Here is a 20,734-nt window from a genome sequence, read left to right on the forward strand (position 1 = left end):
GGGCCACAGCTCAGGAACTAGCTGGACATTGGTCAGCAGGTGGTGACCAATTGTGCTATACTTGTTTTGTATATTATATTATTATTATTATTATTATCGTCATCATCATCATCATCTTCCTTTTCTGTCTTATTAAACTGTTTTTATCTCAACTCACGAGTTTTACTTTTTTTTTCCAATTCTCTCCCCCATCCCACTGGGAAAGGGGATTGAGCGAATGGATGCGTGGTAGTTTTAGCTGCCTGCCAGGTTAAACCATGACAGTAATGTAGATTTTGTCTTTGGACCTGAGCAAATGTGAATCAGGAATAACCTCAAAGGGGAATCCCCAGTCACACCGTAAGATCAGAACTGCAGAAACTACCATGTAAATTTTGGTCTTCACTGATGTTTAGCCCCAATCAAGAGGTCCTTTCTCATCAGTCCAAGTCACTGATGTCATTTAGCCTGCACCAAAGCTTCCAACATTGCCTTCTATGTTTTGCAAGTGCAGCATCAAAATACACTCAAGGTTTCCACATTTGTCAAGCAAAGTATTCTGGAAAATGATGGCTGTGCAACTTGTCTCCTGTATGCTATGGAAAAATTGCAGAAAATCAGAATGCAGGGAAAAGAAAGTGTGGAACTGCAGCTAGCAAATTTCTTGACCTTTACTCAGCTTAAAGCCAGGATGTGTTTTAAGATGCCAACCAAGACAAACAGTCAAGAAGGTAAGCAGTTAGCTTCATACCTGGAAGTTTATCAGGCTTGGGCTGGACTGTCCCTGGGGATTAAAGTACAAATGGCTGATGGCTGTTGGCTTGATGACTATGAACAAAGGTATTTCTTAAAAGGCCGCAAACAACTGTGGTTCAGACTGGAAGAGTACAGCAAGGTTTAGGAGCCCCGTTTGTGAACAGCTCCACTGAAGTTGCAAAAGCTATTTGCTAGACCCTTTTATGGGCAATGTACGATACAAATCCATTTCCCCTGAAATGGAAAATTCAGGCACTGGAGTTGCAGCAGCAACGGAAACCAGTCACAACCAAATCATAACCCAAAGTGTTCCCTGGCCTGTACCAGCCCTGCTGAGTTTCCTTATTCCTCTGCTGGATAACTCCTCCTGTCTTGAGACAAACTATTGGCTCACAACTGCTGTCCACGGCTGACTTTAGAAACGAGTAATCTCAGGGAGGGAGTGCCAGGGAGTCCTGACAGAACCACTCCTTCAACCATCCATCTAATATGACAGTCCCCGGTGCAGTTAATCAAGCAATGCCCTTTTCTCATTCAACGTACCCAGTGTTGCTGCAACTGTCACATGTTAGCAATTAATTACACTCTTAACTACATAGGTATGCACTAACTATATGATGAGCCAAGTTCTGATCTCTGTTACAACTGGTTTAAATCTGGAAGAATCCTTTTTGTAAGTGAACCTACCCTGCCACTGAGAAAGAGAACCATTAATACACTGGTTATACAAACATCGGCAACTGATCAAACTGAATTATTACCTTTTATATAACTGTTCGTTGAAACATAATTCCAAATGAAAGAAGAAACCTGCAATAAGGACACAAGGGAACAGGTGAAGTAGATTAACTGGTAAGACAATGATATTGACAGCATTTTCTTAAATTATTATTAGGAAGATAATGTCATCCAGCACATCTGAGTGGTGTTTTGAGGTAAAATGACTCTCTCCAGGGTAACATTTTAATTAAGATAAATTGTTAGATTGCTCTGAAATTCTTGGATTGACAGTCTTTGTCACAGTATTTTTTCCACTAATAGTGTATACAAGTTTAAAAAAAAAATAATTAAGCAATAATTACTTATGTGAAGAATACACTACCTTGCCAAAAGTGCACAAGCAGGAGTTAGTTGTTTAGTTTATATTTTGTATATCAGAAATGCCAGCAGGAATGGGAACCCACCAAGAGGAAACAGCCTGATTACTGAATCTGATTACTAATGCACATTGAGCATTTTCATCCTTCCAGTGCTCCCATTTTACAATAATAAAGCATCAATGCTGATAGGAAAAGATTGGACCTGATGTCATATCTGGAAACTAATTTAATGGGAAATTGGATAGTGACAAAGTGATGATGATTTATTTTTAATGGCAGATGCCTCATTAGTTATGATTTATTTAGGTGACCTTCCCAGTCCCATGGTATTTCCTTCTATTGCATTTCCCTCCTCTCTGCATCCCACCCTCTCCAAAATCCTGTACACTCCAACAAGAGCAGAAGTAAACACTGCTGGTCAGGTGCCTGATCCTGCAGTCCTTTACTCCTGATGGTTAGATCCATTAATTTCCATGGTCCTGCTCATGTGTGGAACGAGTCCAAGACAGGCCCCTGGATCATTATTACAAATCTCTACATATCCCTCATAGGATGCTTATTATCAAGTATCCTGAGGCAACAAAAGAAATTTTGTTCTTTTTTGATTCTTATTTTTTCACTTGACTTACTTGGATATTCAGATTGGTGGTGAAAGTGACATTTTGTTTTGCCTGAAATGCATTGAATAATCTTAGCTCTCACAGGAATTAAGAATGCCATGCTTGAGTCATTATTTAAAGTGCACAACTTTTGATATTTTTGGACTTTTTCTTCCAAAGAAATCAAGTTAATGATTCATTGTTTAAACTGAGAGTCTGAGAAAACTGCCCAGAGAATAATACCCGGTCTCCACTAAGCAAGAAGAAGAAAACCAAGAACAACAAAAATCTAGCATCTTTGTTTCAGTGGCAGGTCTAGCAGGCTCACAGGCAAGCAGAGGCAGAAAGGGTCAGCTTCTCTTCACTGATGTCCCAGCTCCCTCCAGAGATAAGAATCCCAGCCACTGCAATTCAGAGAAGTAGCAGCTTCCAATGTCAAACTACATGGGGTTCTTTACAATCCACTTTTCAAAATAAGTCTAGTTTTAATGGTGTCTTTCACTACTTTTCCCCATGTACTGGTCTATCCTGTAAAGGGAATTAAAGTGAATTGAAGTGTGATTGGTTTTCGTGGGTTCTTTATGCTGATTTCAGAGACATCTCTGAGAGTGGGAATTCTTACTATATCAGCCCTTGCATTTTTTTCAAAGCTAAAATTTTTCAAATTTTTTTTCAAACTAAACTTTATGTTTAGTAACCTGGACAATTTTGCAGCCTTCCTTGAGCAAGCCAGCATTAAAGCAAGTCCTCTGAAATTCAGTTGGGTTCTTGTTTTGATTGCAAAAGTAGTCTAGGCAAACAATTTGTAACACATATGAGGGAATCTCCTGTCTTAGCAGACAGCTTTTTTTGTAGAAGTCCCAGATCTTACTTTTGCTTTTTCTTGTTGGTGTTGTTTTTACCAAACAACTAATTTTTCAATTTTCTTTGCCAGTTTCTTATAGATATATTTAGTTGAACATTTTCAAACTTCACTTAGAAACCCATCGTTACAACATTACAGAGAGACTTATATTCCACCATGTTAACCTAATACAACCTGCTTTATGCTCCTGGTCCCAGGGGTAGAATTCAGATCACTTCCCCAGATCACTGCAGACTGCAGCAAACGTCTCACCACAGCTTTAGGTCTGGAAGCTCAAGGCTTCCCTGGCTTCACGTAGTCCCCAGTGAGCACAACTGGTCACTCAGCACAGCAGTCAGTGCAATATTAAACACATTGCTTCCTGGTGTGCTGCTGGCTATGGACACTGATGTATCTTAACCTCCTAATCCGGAGGGTTAACCAGCTGGGTTTAGAGACAATCTGAGTACTTCTGTATGAAAAAGGTAGGCACAGCCTAGGTGATGAGAAGAATGATGTGTCTTGTCTTCTCTAGTGCAGTAGCTCCTTGCTAAATGCTTCAGCAAAGTGATTCTACCTATGTAAGCTGGTCTCCCAAATCCGCCCCTGAAAGTAGGATCATAAATTATTCCTTTAAAAAAATGAAATAGAGATGGTGTTTTCTCTAATCAATTCTTGCAGGTTAAATTTATGCAGTGGGGGCAGGAAGCCAGAATCTCTTTTGTCTACTCCTGCCCTTATACACCTGGTTGCAGAGCTGTGGTCTCTCCCACACTCACAGTTTCAACAGATATGATCTCCCTTCCCCATATCCTAATGCTTTGGGCAGGAGAAATTGTTAGGATAACAGAGAACCAAACTCAGATTTTTCTCTACCTTGGTAAATGTTTGAGCCATTATAGGAAGGAACAGCACACTCTAGGTCTATTAAGAAAATGACAAGTGCATTTTATATGGCCTCAGAATGAGGTCTCAGAGCAATCTGAGTCGAATTCTTGAAATCGCATTAAAAACACTTGTCTTTGGATTTTGACATAGGTAGGGTATAAGATGCTGGATGCTCTTCAACCGTTTTTGACCGAATGTCAAAACTTGCATGTCTTTCATCGAAATGTTTTCTTTTGAAAGTTTAGTTTTCAATGTTTGGCTTTGCAGACAACTCGTCGGATCTTGCCAAAGAAAGATGACCCTTTCCAAGAGTCTGGAGAGAAAAAAAAAAAAAAAAAAAAAAAAAGGTAGAAAAATTATTACTTGGAGGTATTTATGTCCTCAAAGTCCTACAGAGAATGAATTTTCTAGTTCAAGGTGTCTGAGAACACAGGCTTACCTCTTTTAAGAATATTTGTGCCTATATTTTTTTGCCAAAACCCGAGTTTCAGATTCCTTTTTTCCTGCGGAACCATTCATGATAGCATCTCTTATTTTCCCTGAGGTACTGGTTCAACAGGTTTCACTGTTTATCAGCAGTCCTTTTTTTGCTCTGTGATTGCCTGGGGTTGCCTACTTCACAGCTCAGGACTCACCTTTGCCATGGAAAAAACACCCATGAGCAGCAAAATGGGAGTGCATCTCCCAAGCAGGAGCTGCATGGACCTTCCGCAGGGTCAGCAGGCTTGCCTATGCCCTGTCCCCCACAGATGGCGTACCCCAAGGTCTCTTGCTGCGAGGCAAGTGGCATAGCACTCGTAGAAGAACGACAGCAGGAACAGTTCCTCTCTTTCTTGAATAAACCTAGCCAAGTTATTTGGAGTGCTGCAGAAAAGATCTACTGGTTTCTTCATATGGTTCGCTCTGGCCTTTTTTCTTAGCTGCTGTTTATTAAATCCTGTTGCACAAACGGTGGTTCTAAACAGAAGTCCAGTCCTTGCAGGTTTTTTGTTGCAAAAGAAACAAAGGAATGTTTAATATCATTTTGCTGTTTTGAGATCCAAGGTGTAGAAAACAAAATGTGAATGGGAAAAAGATAATTCCAATGTGCATTTTTTCCAAGGACTTTATGTTAAAACCTGAAACATGAACTATCCTCCAGTAATTTAATAAGAAATAGATTTAAAGCTTGAAAATATTGAAAATAATCTTACCATTCTTTATCACTACAGAAAATGGAGCAACATAATATATTTATGAAACAAAGGAAAATGAAATGTCTGACAGCACTAGTTCTAGCTGCAAAAAAATCCATCAATATAATATAAAACCAACCATGCCAGACCTGAAAGCCAAATTGGTTTGCAGAGCATGCTGAACATTAACTATTAAGACTTCTTTTTCTACCTAGAGCCACTTTTCTTGCAAATGGCAAAACCATTAGTGAGCTGCCACACTATATTTTCCACTTAATTTCAATGTTGAAGAATCTAGACATGACAAAATTTGGGTTATCAATGGAATATGAGGAAAAGAAGAACTCAAGGCTCTCATGCCATTTTTTCTCTCTGTGAACTCCATAATCTTGTCTAATTTGAATAATTATAAGCTTCACAGGGCTGACAAGGTTCACACAGGTAAATCACCACATTATCTGCTGCATCTGTGATCAGTTGAAGCCTTAAAGGCGTACAACCAAGCATCAACTTTTTGTCCATTCCCCCCTTATTTAAATCATTGAGTTGTGTAGTTCTATGCAAATATAACATTGAGGAAAATAGTTGTGATGAAAAAGAACCAGGGATATCTCCAACCATGAGTTAAAATTTCATACCCAGAAGATTCAGTAAGACATCTATTTGACAATCTCTTCCAATTCGATCTCCATTTTAAAAGGTAGAGCATTGTTTGAACATGTCTTTATTTTTTGATAGCTTTTAGGAGTCTCATCTGCTGTTAATTCATCTCCCTGTCTCTCACAGCATGGCTGTGTGGATGTAATTGCTTATCTTACAAAGTCATCAAGCAGTTCTTTCTATCCTTTCAGCTGGATGTATTAGAAAGCTCAATTTATTTTATCAAAATATAACATCGTTCCACCCTCCAAAGATCCTTGAACAGCACATAGAACTCAGCAGCCAAAATACAGCATTCAAGATGAGTTTTCAATGGTGGGGAATAACAAAACCAGCCTCAGATTTCCTGGAGCTTAAACTGATTTGATGATTATGTTAATCTTTTGCATTACAGTAGTAGCTAAAAGACATGATCATGTTTTAGGTCTTTTTGTGCTCAATATTAGAAAAATATAAGTAAGGATAGGAACCTGAGGAATTTGCACGATACACGAGAAATGTCTCATTGAGTGGAAGAATGCATCTGCAAAGTCCTGGGTAGAAATGCTGATGTTAGTGTGCATGTTTTCTGAAAACAAGTTAGCATCCTATTGAATCAGCTCTAAAACTTCCTGGAAACAGTGGGAGGACTCCCACTGACTTCAGTAGGCTGTGGATTTCACTTCTATATGTGCATATGCAAGTTTCACTCAAACAAAGCGAATCCATAGAGACCACCACTTACCTCAGCAGCCCCTGCTGACTGCATGTTGTTTAGCAGAGTGGGCCCAGCAGCAATTTTGTCATACTCTGAATCCCCAGAAGGAGACCTCGGATCCAGCTCCAGCTACACATTACATTGAGCAATGGGTCACAGCGTGGGACTGGCTCCTTGGCTCTCTTTAAAGGAATTAAAATTGTTGTGGGAGAGCTTCCCACGCCCAAGGATGCTAGCCAGAAAAGGTCAAGTTACAAATACTACCAGATCTGCCAGGATCCTGTAATGTTTGTCCAATTGTCTTTTGCCAATTCTTATATATTGTTTTATTATATCTTGTAGAAAAGCCAATTGGGTCTGGGAGGCTGAAAATTTATCTACAAGTTCTTCTGGAAGTTTTCATATGAAGTTATTTTTGGGAAGGAAGGTTTGACTCTGAGCAGGCTGTGGGAAGAAATCCACTGATTCCTGGGATTTATATAACTTCTGGAGGAAGCCAGAAGCACCTACAGAGAGGGTCTGTTTCCCAAGTTTAGGCAGGGACATAACACAAAGCAAGCAAAACAGATACATTTCAGGCTGGCCTGTTCACCCTCCCTATCCCCTAGCAGATGTCAACCAAACACTCTTCAAGTTTTGGAAAATACTTGAAAATGGGGTAGTTGTTTTCATTTTAGACCTTATCCAAAAGCCTTACAGATGCTTTCCAGCTCTCAAAGCAATAACGATTGTAATGAAAGCCTTATATTCACTTCAACAGATGTAGGTCCAAGCATAGGGCAGGATTTTAATTCTAGATCCAGATGTTCATGTTAATTTCATTTCTTTGTGTCTAAATCATTTGGGTCCTTCTCAAGTAGCAATGATTTTTGGGGGAAACATGACACCTCAGATCAACCAGTCTGGAGGTGGACTTTCTGTATATTTTACTTAAATTGAGTCCATCAAGAACACCAGAAGAATTTTCAGCATCTAATGTGCTAGGAAGGGTTAACTGTTCTGGAACAGAAAACTCAGATGTACTAGGCAGGAAGAACAGAATAAAAGAGGAGGGATGGCAGTCAATTCTCTCTCTGCCCAACATCTCCCAGAAGAGAGACACTGTTTTTCCCTCCAATCTGCTTGCTCTCAGGGCAGCAATTTTTCAGTAGCTTCCTGCACTGACATAGCCACTATTTTTTCTCTTTTCAATTGCAAGAGAAATCTTATTTTCACTTTCCCAGGAGGCTTTGCAAGGTGTTTCCTCCTTTGTCTGTCTCATCCTACACTACAAATAATTCCTCCAGCCTTGAAGATGCAGATTCCCCTGCTTTTGGGCAGCTATTTGTGAACCAGGACAACAGGACAAAGCAAACAGGAGGTCTTCTTTTACATACCATAGGGTACTGCATGCTGTCCACAGCAGTACACGCTGAACAAACCAATATAAGGAATACAATCCAGACAGTTTTATCAAAATGCTTCTTCACTTTTTTTTTGAGTGTGAAAGAATGATGTGTCTGGAAATGAAAAGGACAATGATTCATTTATTTTTTCTGTTATTTTTCTTTATCATTTATATCATGATACCTGAATTCCAGGAATAGAAAGTATTGTTGACAACTTGGTCCATTCTTATCCCCTTCCGGGTCATGCATGTTTAGCTGTTGCTGAAGGTACAGAGTACTGGTTTTGGCAGTCATTTTGTCTCATCAAGTATAGACACGCATATTCATGGCCAACATAGTGACTTCCCACTCTTCTTGTCAATGTATGAACATTCAAGGAGCAAATTTCCCTTCTGAGTACATGTTTCTATGGTAGTAAGATAAAGCACTAGAGCAACTGTTAATTAGAATCACCGAAAGGACCCCTGGAGGTCATCTGGTCCAGAACGTCACTCAGAGAAGAGCTCTGTCATTTGATTGTATTGCTCAGGGCTTTGTCCTTGCAACTTAAAACTATTGTACCACTGTAGGATTTTCCACTTCACTTTCTTTCCTCATCAGATTGAAGAGACATGTAGATCAAGTCTCTGGAAGTTTATTTGGGAGATGTGTTAAGAACGTGATTGGGATGGTCTTGCACTTGCTCAAGAATATGAAGGTACTTCCATATTCCCTTCCTCTCACAGTTTGATGAACAGCTTTGAGACACTTGCTGCCCCCTTCACCACGGTCAACGTGTGGGACAAGAGTGGGTATAGATATGGAACAAAGGAAATTGGTTTACAAATTGTTCTACTTTTGTCTTCACATTCCTCTTCTATTCCCTCAGTCTTCCTGATTTGCCATATGGGCACTTTTAAGTGGAAATGTAGTCTTTTTAAGCAAAGTCCCCTGGGTTTATATCAACTGTTCCCATTCAAGATTGGCAAGGATCTGATTGACTGTTTTTTATGATTTAAGTCAAATGTGTTTTGTCTCTATCTTTCTGTTATGCTGGAGTCAGTAGGAATACATGGGGTGTGTGTCTTACGACAACCATCATAAACATACACCCCCGGAGTGACCGTTGTATTCTGATTTTTCTTTTATTTTTTTAAGTTTCTATAGAATCAAGTTCAGAGATATCCAAAATCCAGCTCAGGTTATGCAATTGGTGAGGCAGACTGGACATAAAATTGATGTAGATTAGCACTTTCCAACTTCAAAGCACTTGACAAATTCTAAAATCTCTGCTTTTGACACATCAAACATCAGGAATGCTGGGAAAGAGTTGTACCACTTGAGTGGTAGCAGATGGTGATGTTAAGTTTGCAGATCATACTGAGCTAGCAGTGAGCCTGGTGCCAGAAACACAGGGAAAGCAATACAGATCCAGCAGAGACAGTTCTGTTACCAGCTTCACAGATGAGTCATTGTGTGACCGAGAGAGTGACCCATGGGATGATTTCAATTACTCGTGTCCCAGTTCTTCTAAAACAAACAAACAAAAACCTTAGGAATGAGCATAATTTATAGCAACCCATCAAAGCCAATTGAGTTATTTGCATATTAAATTTTTAACTATCAGCATGTACATTTTCTGGATCAAAACTATGTGCTTTCATTTTTGAAGTGGCAGCTAATTGTGATGTGGTGGGGTTTTTTTAGAGCATGAACCTCTAAGGAGACCATGATCTAAACAACTGAATCCCAGTTCCCATCTCTTCTTCATATATGTGAGGGCATTTGCCTTTAGTCTTTGATTGCTTCAACTTTCCATCCATATATGTAATCACAGAACTAGACTTGTTAGCTCCCTTTGAGAATACCAGATAAAGCATTAACCTGAGAGTTGCAACCAGTAGTTTTAAGGCACGCACAAGATGTTTCATTAAAATCAGCCGGAATTTCCTTGGAACAGTTCGAAGGCAGTGTTTTATCCCATGCAAGGAGTTGCATGGCAGAGATTTTAATATTGCTAATTTACAGATGCTTCTTTGGTTCTACAATGATTTTACTAATATCTAAGTGAATATACCAAGTGCTTGTCTTTTTTTCTAAGAGAAAATTGTGAATTGGGGTTCTAGAAATACTGTGATGGATGAAATAGAGATTAAATAATTCTCATAATCCAGTATTAAGAAGATGCAGCTTTTAGAATAATTTTGCAATCCACAGAAATGTAACCTCTAGAAAACATGTTGTAAATCTGTAAGTATGGAAACACCCATGGACCCTTTGCTTTGCTCTTCTCAAGCAAGAGCATGTGACAGGTGTATATCACAAAAAGATACCAATGAAATAAAAACCACACTGAAGGATGTAGATTGGTCTATAGCATCTTCTAGGCCCATCATTGGTTGATGTCTGTAGGCATTTACAAAGATAGTGCAAGGGAAGAAGGCAGGATAGTTTCAACACAGTTTACTTGAGGAGAGGGAGTAAGAAAAGGTATTAATAACTTGATCATGTTAGTAGCTCAGAACATCCAGAATACCATAAAGGTTCTTGGAAAAAATTGAGGTTCAAACTGGAAGCAAAGGATAAAGCAGTATCTTTTTTTCCCATATTACTCAGAACTTTGATTTTAAAGGTCACAGTCCACCAACACTCATGCATATATAGCCTTTCTGCTCACTTCATTGGAGGTTGTAAGCTAGTAATGTAACTGGAGAGAAAATTTGGCAGCGAAAATCCAATTTACTTCTCAGTGACGTGCCATTTGTATTCCTTTTAACATACTAGTCATCCAAGCCGTGAAATGACAATGTAGCCACAAAGTATGTTGGTAAGAGGGGGATATCCAGAAGTGTTGGACAAAAGTGTTCACGCATTTGAACTCAGGCTGCATATGCGGAGCACCAGGTCTGGGTCTTGCAGTCCTGCATTTCAACACTCATATTTGTGTATGTGCATATGCAAATCAGCCTCTGCATCAACGTGAGTCAGACATGCATAGGCTTAGCAGACACTGTTGCAGTTCTATCATAGGTATTCCAGTTTTCATGGTGTATACAGTAAGAAAACAGCCTCTCTTTTTTGCAGGTATTGGAAGGAAAATAAAATATGTACAGGTGAACTCCTTGACTTGAGTGCTGCATTATGCTTTCCTGAAAAAAGTGAGACATCTGTAACTGTTATCAAAGATATACACACAGAAAGGTGTTTCAGAATTACTTCTTTCTAGATAGTGTCTTGATTTTTTGCACTGTGAAAAATAGGTATATTGCAGAAATTCCAATTAAATACAGTGTACATCTGCTGAGCAACAATGTGGCCAGAAGCTATTGAATCAGGGAAAAAAACCTCCCAGAAGAATAAACAAAAAATCTTACCAATTGATTTTTAAATTTGCCCTTGCTTCAGAACTATTGCTTGATTAACACCCCAGACAATATTATAATGACTTCCATTTGAAACTGCTCCAGACTTTTGAATATTAGATGCATTCACTGCAGAAACAGATTAGTGTGCAGAACACAGATGAGAGGTTAAAGGTTGTAATAATTTCTTGTACAGATGCTACCATTGTGGATTGAAACTGAAAGATACGTTTACACAAATTTCCTTTTATGGTGAAACCTCTGAATTCCATCAAGTACTGCATGTAATTTCTGTGCCTCTCCTTAGTGAACATGAACCATGGTCTCTATTTCCAGTACTATTTTAATATTGTCACAAATGCTAAAGCAATATAGTTGTAGTAAGCAAGCCAACTAACCAATGGAAGCATAGAGTACTCAAAGTCAAGATCCAATTCTCAAGAAATCTAAGCTTTTGAAAACATAAGCACCCAAACAATCAGAAATCTGCTTCTATACTGATGATGTAAGTTGTAAAAACATTGGCATGCTCCTCATGTAGGAACCCTTCATCTTACCAGCGACTACAAACATGAGCAATTTTCCTTTTCCTCCTGCAGAAATTCTGTCAGTATTGACCTCTTTAAGCCATATATTGTTTAAAGGAAAAAAATATATTGCATTAAATATAATAAAACAACAAATGTCTTCATCTCAATAATGTAAGCTGAATCAACAGTGCTATTTACAAAGAAAATGGGAATCGAATGAACAGTTGGAACACCATGATGTTGGTACTGTAAAGCATTTCTTTAGCAGACTTCAGTTAAAGCAAGCCAGTAAAATAAAAGGAAGGTTGTTACCAAAAAGGTCTATAAAAAGTCAGGCAATATGAACTTCATCATTTTGTCAGGTGAGCAGAAGGGAGAGAAGCTCAGGCATAAGCATGCTGAACATATCTGAAGGTCTTTTTTTTTTTTTTTTTTCTTAGAGATCACATTTAAAATGACTGGCTTCTAGTCCTCCAGCCCTGTGTCTTATAAGATACTTATGTTCATTTTGTTAAATCTCATCTATGTGAGCTCTGAAAGAAAACGCCTAGTTGTTGAAATGCTGTTTTGGTGATTTTCTGAAGAGAATTTCATCAGGATCTTTAATCTGAAAAATCTAACTATACTAAACATTACTTCTTTCATAATTATGGCTTCTATGAGGGCAACTGTTCTTTTTTGAGATTTGGAATAAAACGTAACGTTCCACAAAACATTTGTATTTAAACCTGCGTAGGGTTCATAGTTTGACTCTCTGGCAAAAATAGATTTCTCTTCTACAATCTCCCAATGCTCGTTAGTTTACTTGTTTACATTAAAGTCATCACTGTTGGTCATATGCTCTGACAGGGGATTCTGATTAAATAATACTACCCTCTATTTTTCTTATTGCCTTGCTTAACTTGATGGTCACAGCTAGGCCTTATTATAACAGTGTACAGAAATGCTTCATTATGAAGACTGAAAAAAGGTAGCATTAAATACCTCACCCTTCCCTGGATCATAAGTTGTTTGTCCTCATTCCTCTTTCAATGGTGGGTCTACATTTTCTCTTATCTTTTTTGTGTTTGTGAAATTTTGATTTTCCCTTTCATTTCCTTTGCTCATTGTGACTCACCTTGCAGCTTGCTCCCCACTCACTTTATTCCCATGTGCTTCCATTTGCAAGGAAAACTGACCAATGGGTCATGCTTGTCTTCGCTGCTTCAGAAGATAGGAGGTTGGCAGTTTTTTAGCGGTTTATATTTTACGAGTTAATAAAAGCAAAGTAGCTGTTTTACAGTTTGATCTAAATGGGCACTGACTCTAGAGTTATCAGAGAGGTAGCTAGACAAGATTACTTCTGTAACCATGCCCATAACTCTTTATTTATTCTACCTCATGGTAATAGTCTATTGCTCCCAATAGGATTTTAGAGTAACATAGGAAAATTTTGTGAGCTCTCTTACAGAAAAAAATATATGATTACCAGAAATCCTGTGCTCCCCAGAGGGACTTTGCTGCTGGTCTCCAGCAGATACAATTCCTTTGTTACTCTGCCTTTGTTTCCATGGTTTAAAATTGAAGCTGTCAGATTGCTTTGGTCTCAGTGCTGGTCCAAAATGTGCAGATGAGCAGAGCTTTTCTCATTCCTACTTGCCCACTCCCTGCACATGCTGGAGTGAAGTTACCTCAGGTGGTCATGAGAAATATGGGTCTCCATTTTGGGGTATTAAGAGGTGTCCTTTCAGAAAAAAATCTTGAGGCCTTATTGCTGAGAGGAAGATATTTATGGAAGTTAAATTGGATAAGGTCATAAAGTCTGCAATCAAGATGAACACATTTTGCACATACATTTAAAAGTAGTATATGCCTTAGACGTATATACATGCAATACTCACCTCAGCATTTTCAAATATTTCCTGAAAATCTTGTGCTTAGAATTTGAAAAGAGTTAGATTCTAATAGCAAAGAAAATATAAAAAAGCTAATCATAAAAGAATGATTGCCTTATCAAAATAGAGAATCTTCTTGTTACATGATATTGCCAAGTCTAAAATTCACAGCTTGGAATTGAAGTCGATATTGAGCCTCAAGTAGAAATGAATTCCCTGGTAAAATATTAATCCTTAGTGAATAGTGTGCTGCCAACAGAATAGAAATCTGGGGAAAAGAAATCCAGCAACAATTGCCATAATAGCCATATGTAGGTCAGGAACTGGAAATGCTGAGATTGTATATTACATTTGGTCTGTTCTAATAATCCTTGTGTTCTCAGACATGAAATTCATCTAAATCCTTTTTCTAAAATAATGAATTTGACTTAAAATAGAAGAATGTCTATGTTGGAGAAGTCATCTAAAGATAGAACTAATAATATTTCAACACATTTACTTATCAGAATTGTTATTTGTGACTTTTGGGGGTGCTGGTTGTTAAAAATATTAATTAATTAAAGAAGTCTCTTTTTCTGCAAACCATCTGCTGTTCTTTTTCAGTCTGCCAATGAAGTCATGGTACAGAAACAGCAATATCACAGGTATTTCTTTGCCAAGAGATGATACCCTCAGAATTAGATATTATGGCATCACTGAGAAGTTCAGTCAGTAAGAAAGATGTTTATTCCTATAGTTTGGGTGTTTTCCCAGATTTTCCTATTTATTGCTTTAAAAGCAAAAGCATTAAACTTTTCCATAGGCACCCACAAATGTTTTACACTGTATGTACATAGGAGTTCCCTTAGAAATGCAACAACTTAGATTAAACTTTGAAAGGAAAAGTATTATGTGCTGGAATCTGATCTGCAAAGGATTGCTATATCTACATCGCATTCACATGTAATTTTGGGGGTTTACACTACCTGTTATACTGATCTGCCATTAATGCAAACTGTCAAGCATTAGTGTCACAGGGATACTTTATAAGCAAAAGAGTTAAGAGCTGATGCCAAAATCTCATTTTGTTTACGTTCGTAAATTTGGGATAGATCCATTGGCTTTAACCCTATTTTAGCAGTGAAACGGCAAAAGAATTTGGCTCACAAGCCCTGCTCTGTTGCCTGTGCAAGCTGTGCTGGACCTCATAAAGCAAACAGCAACAACAAAGGCTGCTGACTTTAGAAGTCCAGGCAAGGCAGCCTGCATGGAGGAATTGCCATTCAAGGGTAGCTTTTAACAGTCAAAATGCATTTGGTGAACAGGAGCAGTAGAAGACAGCTTGCAAACCATGAGGAGAGATGTCTGTTGAGCAGGTTTCATTGCTCCTTTCCATATACCTTGTAAGAGTTAGGTCCCCTGAGATGTTTCAAGATAATCTTTTGTTTATTTTAAAGAGATTATTGTGAGGTCTGTTACACATTTGTTTTCATCTGACAGTGTGAGGATGAATTCCAATGATGTATCTGAGAATTGTTTAGTTTAACTTCATGATCATGGCATATATAATAAGAACATGTGGAGCTGCCATCTCTTCTTGTTCTTAGGTCATTTCTATTGATGGTAAGAAACAGACAGCAAAGTCGAGGTCAGTTGCAAGGAAGAGTTAATGGGTTGAAATATTTATTATGCTTAGCTCCTTAAATTATAAAGCAGGCACATTTATATCTCAGTGCTTCTTTTTTTCTTGTTTTGCTTTTAATTGTGGAGGTTTTTTTCCACCTAAGTGCTTTTCTGACTGACTTGAGAAGCATCTTCTTTCCTGAGCAGGCTAACTGCTCAATAACTTACCAACCATATTCTGGGCTACATCAAAAGAAGCATGACCAGCAAGTCAAGGGAGGGGATTCTGCCCCTCTACTCTACTCTTGTGAGACCCCACCTGGAGTACTGCATCCAGCTGTGGGGGGCCCAGTACAAGAGAGACATTGAGCTGTTGGAGAGAGTCCAGAGGAGGGCCACAAAGATGATCAGAGGGCTGGAGCACCTCTCCTATGAGAACAGGCTGAGACAGTTGGGGTTGTTCAGCCTGGAGAAGAGAAGGCTCCAGGGAGACCTTAGAACAGCCTTCCAGCACCTGAAGGGGCCTACAGGAAAGCTGGAGAGGGACTGTTTACAAGGGCAAGTAGTCATAGGACAAGGGGTAATGGGTTTAAGCTGAAGGAGGGTAGATTTACATTAAAGGAAAAAAATCTTCACTGTGAGGGTGGTGAGGCACTAGAAGAGGTTGCCCAGAGAAGCTGTGGATGCCCCCTCCCTGGAAGTGTTCAAGGCCAGGTTGGATGGGGCTTTGGGCAACGTGGTCTAGTGGAGGGTGTCCCTGCCCATGGCAGGGGCATTGAAACTAGGTGATCCTTAAGGTGTCTTCCAACCCAAACCATGCTATGATTCTATAACTGGTTTTTACTGCTGAGTAATTCACATTAAAAGTTAATTAAGCCTTCGACCTGATGTCCCAGTTGCTTCTTGGCACAGGAGTAGTCTAAGCCACTTAGTTTCCTAGGAAACCTACAAGAAAGTCCCTGTTACTGTTCCAAAGAATTTAAATTTCCTTGATTTTCTACTGCAAAATATTGTGCTCTGGTAGCCATATCGTTTTCTGATGCTTATGCCTTTCACACAAGTGGGAAGAGAAAAGTCTCGTTGCCTTTCTCTTGGAGGTTATAGCTTATGCTCAGAGACAAGATAGGCCTTTACGCTTCTAAGCTTTATTTAACAGCCAAAGAAATGCTGCAGGATTTTCTCTTTTTTATGGATACTGCAACTTGCTGTGCTTTTCTTTACTATGTGCCTTTACCCACTGAAAGCTATATCTGTTTATTTTGCTGAGTGAGTCAATGACATAGTTTAGTCAGGAGACATTAGTAAGATTTCATATTCAAATGATTCAAATAGTTCACTTTTTAAAACCTGGGTAAAGGAGTATTTTCTGAGGCCAAATTATTCAGTGCTGCATTTCTGGGAACCTCTGAGGTTACTCCGAATTATCTCATGCTTTAGCTGAATGTTAGAGGAACTCAGCAGGTTAATAACAAAAGTAGATCACAGTGTATTTTCTGTGAACTTGCTGGATCAAAACCTTGGCTGTAGCAGACAGCATCACTGAATTCTGTAGATACCTTCAGTTTACACTAGCTGAATTTAGCATTCTAGTGTCAAAATAACAGAAGGAAGTTTTTCTCAGTATCAGATCAATGGGATAATTTATATTTTTTATCCAATGAGAGTAAAATCAGAGCAATTAAAATAGATTATATTCTGGATTTCTTTTTAATCACAGTCAACTAGTTAGAGATCATGGCTCACCACAAAAATAAAACATGGATTCAAAGTTCTCATGTTTTTAAGATAGTCATCTAGCTCAATTTTTTCACCAAGTCTGTCTTCAACTGATCATACCATGTAGCTTTAAATAGCTACTATTCATCAGCTGAAAGTTGTTGTACAGCTGTATATCCGGTAATTAGGTTTATATCAACTATATACGCACATAGTCATAGGGAAAATCTGTACTACATGGAGAATTAAAGCAATTGCCAGTAGAATGCATTTTAAATCCATTCTATTTTAATGAGTTTCCAATTACAGCAACAAATCAGAAGAATTGGCATCAGTGAATACTGCTCATATGGACTTTGATCTCTTACAGCAGATCACAGTTCTTTGATTAAAGGATGTAAGAGAAGGCTTTACATCTGGCTCTGATGAAATAATTACCCAAAGCTTTATTGACTGAAATGGGCCAGGATTTCATGTGTTAATGGCAGAAAGAAAAGAACTGGTCCTCTTGAAGAACTGATGCATTTACTTTATAGTTAAAGGAGTATACATTTCCTATTGCAATTCTAAGCAATTCATCATCAGAATAGCATTCAGTTAAGTTTGTGTTGTGAGGAAGAACTATCACTATTTGCTATGTTTAACCCCATTTATAATAGACTAACTCTTTGATTTAACAGATTAGAAGATGACATGTATAAAGTCTTTTTGCTTGTACAAAGTCTTTGATCAGTTACAGACAGGTATATAACAAGGAAGACCTCTGTCTTTCTACACACATTAGAAAAAAGGAGCTGCTCAATAATCTCTTCCACGATTAACAGCTTCAAGCAGTTCTACAAAGAAAATGACCGTACATCCGAGTGGAGACTTTGCCTAAATTTCTTGAGGTTGCAACAGTAGTTGAAAGAGAGGTGGTAGGAAGAGAATCTTTATGTTGTTAGTTTTCATGACAGGTGATTTATCTTGCATGTAACCATACTCATGGTCTAGGGCTATTGGCACATATTTTTATAGATAAGTGAATAAGACATAATGAACAGGACAAGTGCTGGCATCTGAATTTATGGTTTGTGTTCTCGGACATTTTCTTTCCTCTGTGAAAGTGTCTCCCTGTTCCCTCCACTGCTGTAAACTGTGTTAGCTCCTAAAATAACTTTAAAATAAGCAAATTATTGTAGTTTTCATCTACTGCTATAAATATATCATTCTGGGAACTATATTCATGTGATTTACCACCACCATGAAATCTAGGATCTTATGAAATCTCTGCTCACTTTTCCTTGTATGGTTTAAGATACTCTCAGCATATTCTGTTTAATGATAATGTATTTTGAGGAGAAAATAGACCTCACAAGTGCATCTATTCTTTAGCAAGTGGTCTGCATTACCTTTTCTTTGCTAATTGCATGTAAAATCTGCAGACGCTCTGATTTTTAATCTTGTAATATTCTTAGTGGTACTTTGTATTTCTTCCTTTCCACTCTGAGCACCCAATTGGTGTTTTATATTCTAAAGCTTCATATTTCTGTATTTATATTTTGTGTTTCATATGGAGATAAGTAGGAGTGGGATATTTTGTCTTGGTGCTGAGCCCTGCAGCCCCAAACTGCTACAATTTCTCTGGCTCTGCTGCTGTCTAGTCTCAAGTTGAAGCAAGATTTAAAAGATTCATCTTCTTCTATCTCCCAAAAACACAACCATCTTCAGTGAAGTTATTAAAAAAACCCAAAAACACCACAGTTCTTCAGCTGTTGTTAAAGCATCATTGTCTGTTCATGTCAGCAATAAAAGAAGTGTAGAAAGAAGAGTAAAGGACTATTCCTCAAGCTTCTCTTAAAGATTTGTAAAAGTGTTTCAGGAACTGATCCTTAATACTTACACATTATGTATGCTAAGCATTTATGAAAACCTTCCCAAGCCTCTATTTCTTCAAAAATGCAACTGTTGAGTAAGCATTGATTTCATTTTTGTAAAAAAATTATCATTATGGAAGCACGTTGAAAAAGAATGCTGCAGTTATCTATTACCTTTTATGAAAAATGTATAGCAATAGTTGGTGATATGTTCTCTCACAAAAGACCTAGTTTTTTACACACTTGTAAATTCATTATTAACTTAAATAAACCAGGTATTTAGAGGGTTGAAGGTTTTTTCTTTCATTCTGTTTATTATTCTCTTCCAACTGCATTAACAGCTTCCAAGTTCTGGGGTGCCAGGATAATAGATTGTGAATTTTGGCAAGAAATGAAACAATAGTAAACATAGTTTGGACTCCGTACGAGTGATGTTGTTTAATGTCAACAGTGACTAAAACTGCCTTCCAAGTGACTAAAGCTCTGTAGGTCTGTTCTCCTTAAATTAATTTCTGCTTCTTGAAGGCCATTAATTTAAATTGTATGTCATATAACTAGTGACTCCTTCTTCTAGCTCACATCACCATTTCCAGAGCAACCTCATGACGCATATTGTAGATGGATTCGCATTTCAGGGCTATTTTCTATTCATTTGATTTCATTTCATTAGGACTGCCCTACCCCATTTACAAAAAAGGAATCTTACAAGTTTTAATGCTACTAAATCTATAAAAAGACATTTCTAGTTTAATTTTAGCCTCTGTGACTAGTCTCGGTTTTGAGCACCTTATACTACAGAGCTACTGACTGAATACATTTCAGCTTCCATATAAGCTGAAGCCAGTGAAATAAGATACCTAGCATTAGAAAAGTCAGTTAAATACAGTAAGGGCAGTATATACAAATACAATAACTATACCCTTCTCATTTCCCTGTTCCCATGTTTGTATAAAGATTGTGGGAGATGAGGGAAGGAGGGAAAGTTGGAACTCAGAAACAGCAACTGTAAAGAAGAAAAGAAATAGCGCAGAGGTCGTCTGCTCTTAGTCAGATGTGGAAAGTTAAGATTTCATACTCTGTTAGGCAATGCAGCTCCAGAGGTGAGGGGTTGCAAAACTCTCAGATCTGCTTTGAGTCATCCCCTGTTCTCAGGAGGCTTGTGCAGAAACACAACCCCAGTGTTTCGCATTTATTTAGTTAAGCCTCCCTTACTGTCGGAGATGAACTCAAGATGAAATCCTGGCCTGAGTGAAGTCAGTGAAATAATTCCTGGCAACTGCATGGAACAGAGTGACACAGTGTATGCAGCACACCCCCTCTGTTACTTTTCTTCTTTTATCTTCAGCACTATCAAAATGTAAATATTTTCCTCTCTTTAATGAGTTGTATAATAGTATTTGTGCAAAAACAATCTGTAACAAAATGTAATACACAGGTTCAAAGACAAAGGTCTCAAAGAGTATCAATCACTAGATGTGGAAATATATTGTCACCTTAATGAGGCTTTACTTGAATAACAGTAAAAAAACTTATGTGGTGGTCCATCTAACTTACTGAACTTCCATGTTTAAATTTGCACAAAAGCAGCTTAAATTTGCTAGATATTTGGATCAGAAGTCTCCTGAAGGCTAAAGCCTCCATGTAAGATTGGTATAAAAGAAAGGGAAGAGGAGATGCTAATGATGGTTTGAAGGCATATTGGAATATTGGAAGTGTGAGATACCACATT

The sequence above is a fragment of the Balearica regulorum genome, chromosome 1, assembly GCF_011004875.1.
Source record: "Balearica regulorum gibbericeps isolate bBalReg1 chromosome 1, bBalReg1.pri, whole genome shotgun sequence".
Lineage (NCBI taxonomy): Eukaryota > Metazoa > Chordata > Aves > Gruiformes > Gruidae > Balearica > Balearica regulorum.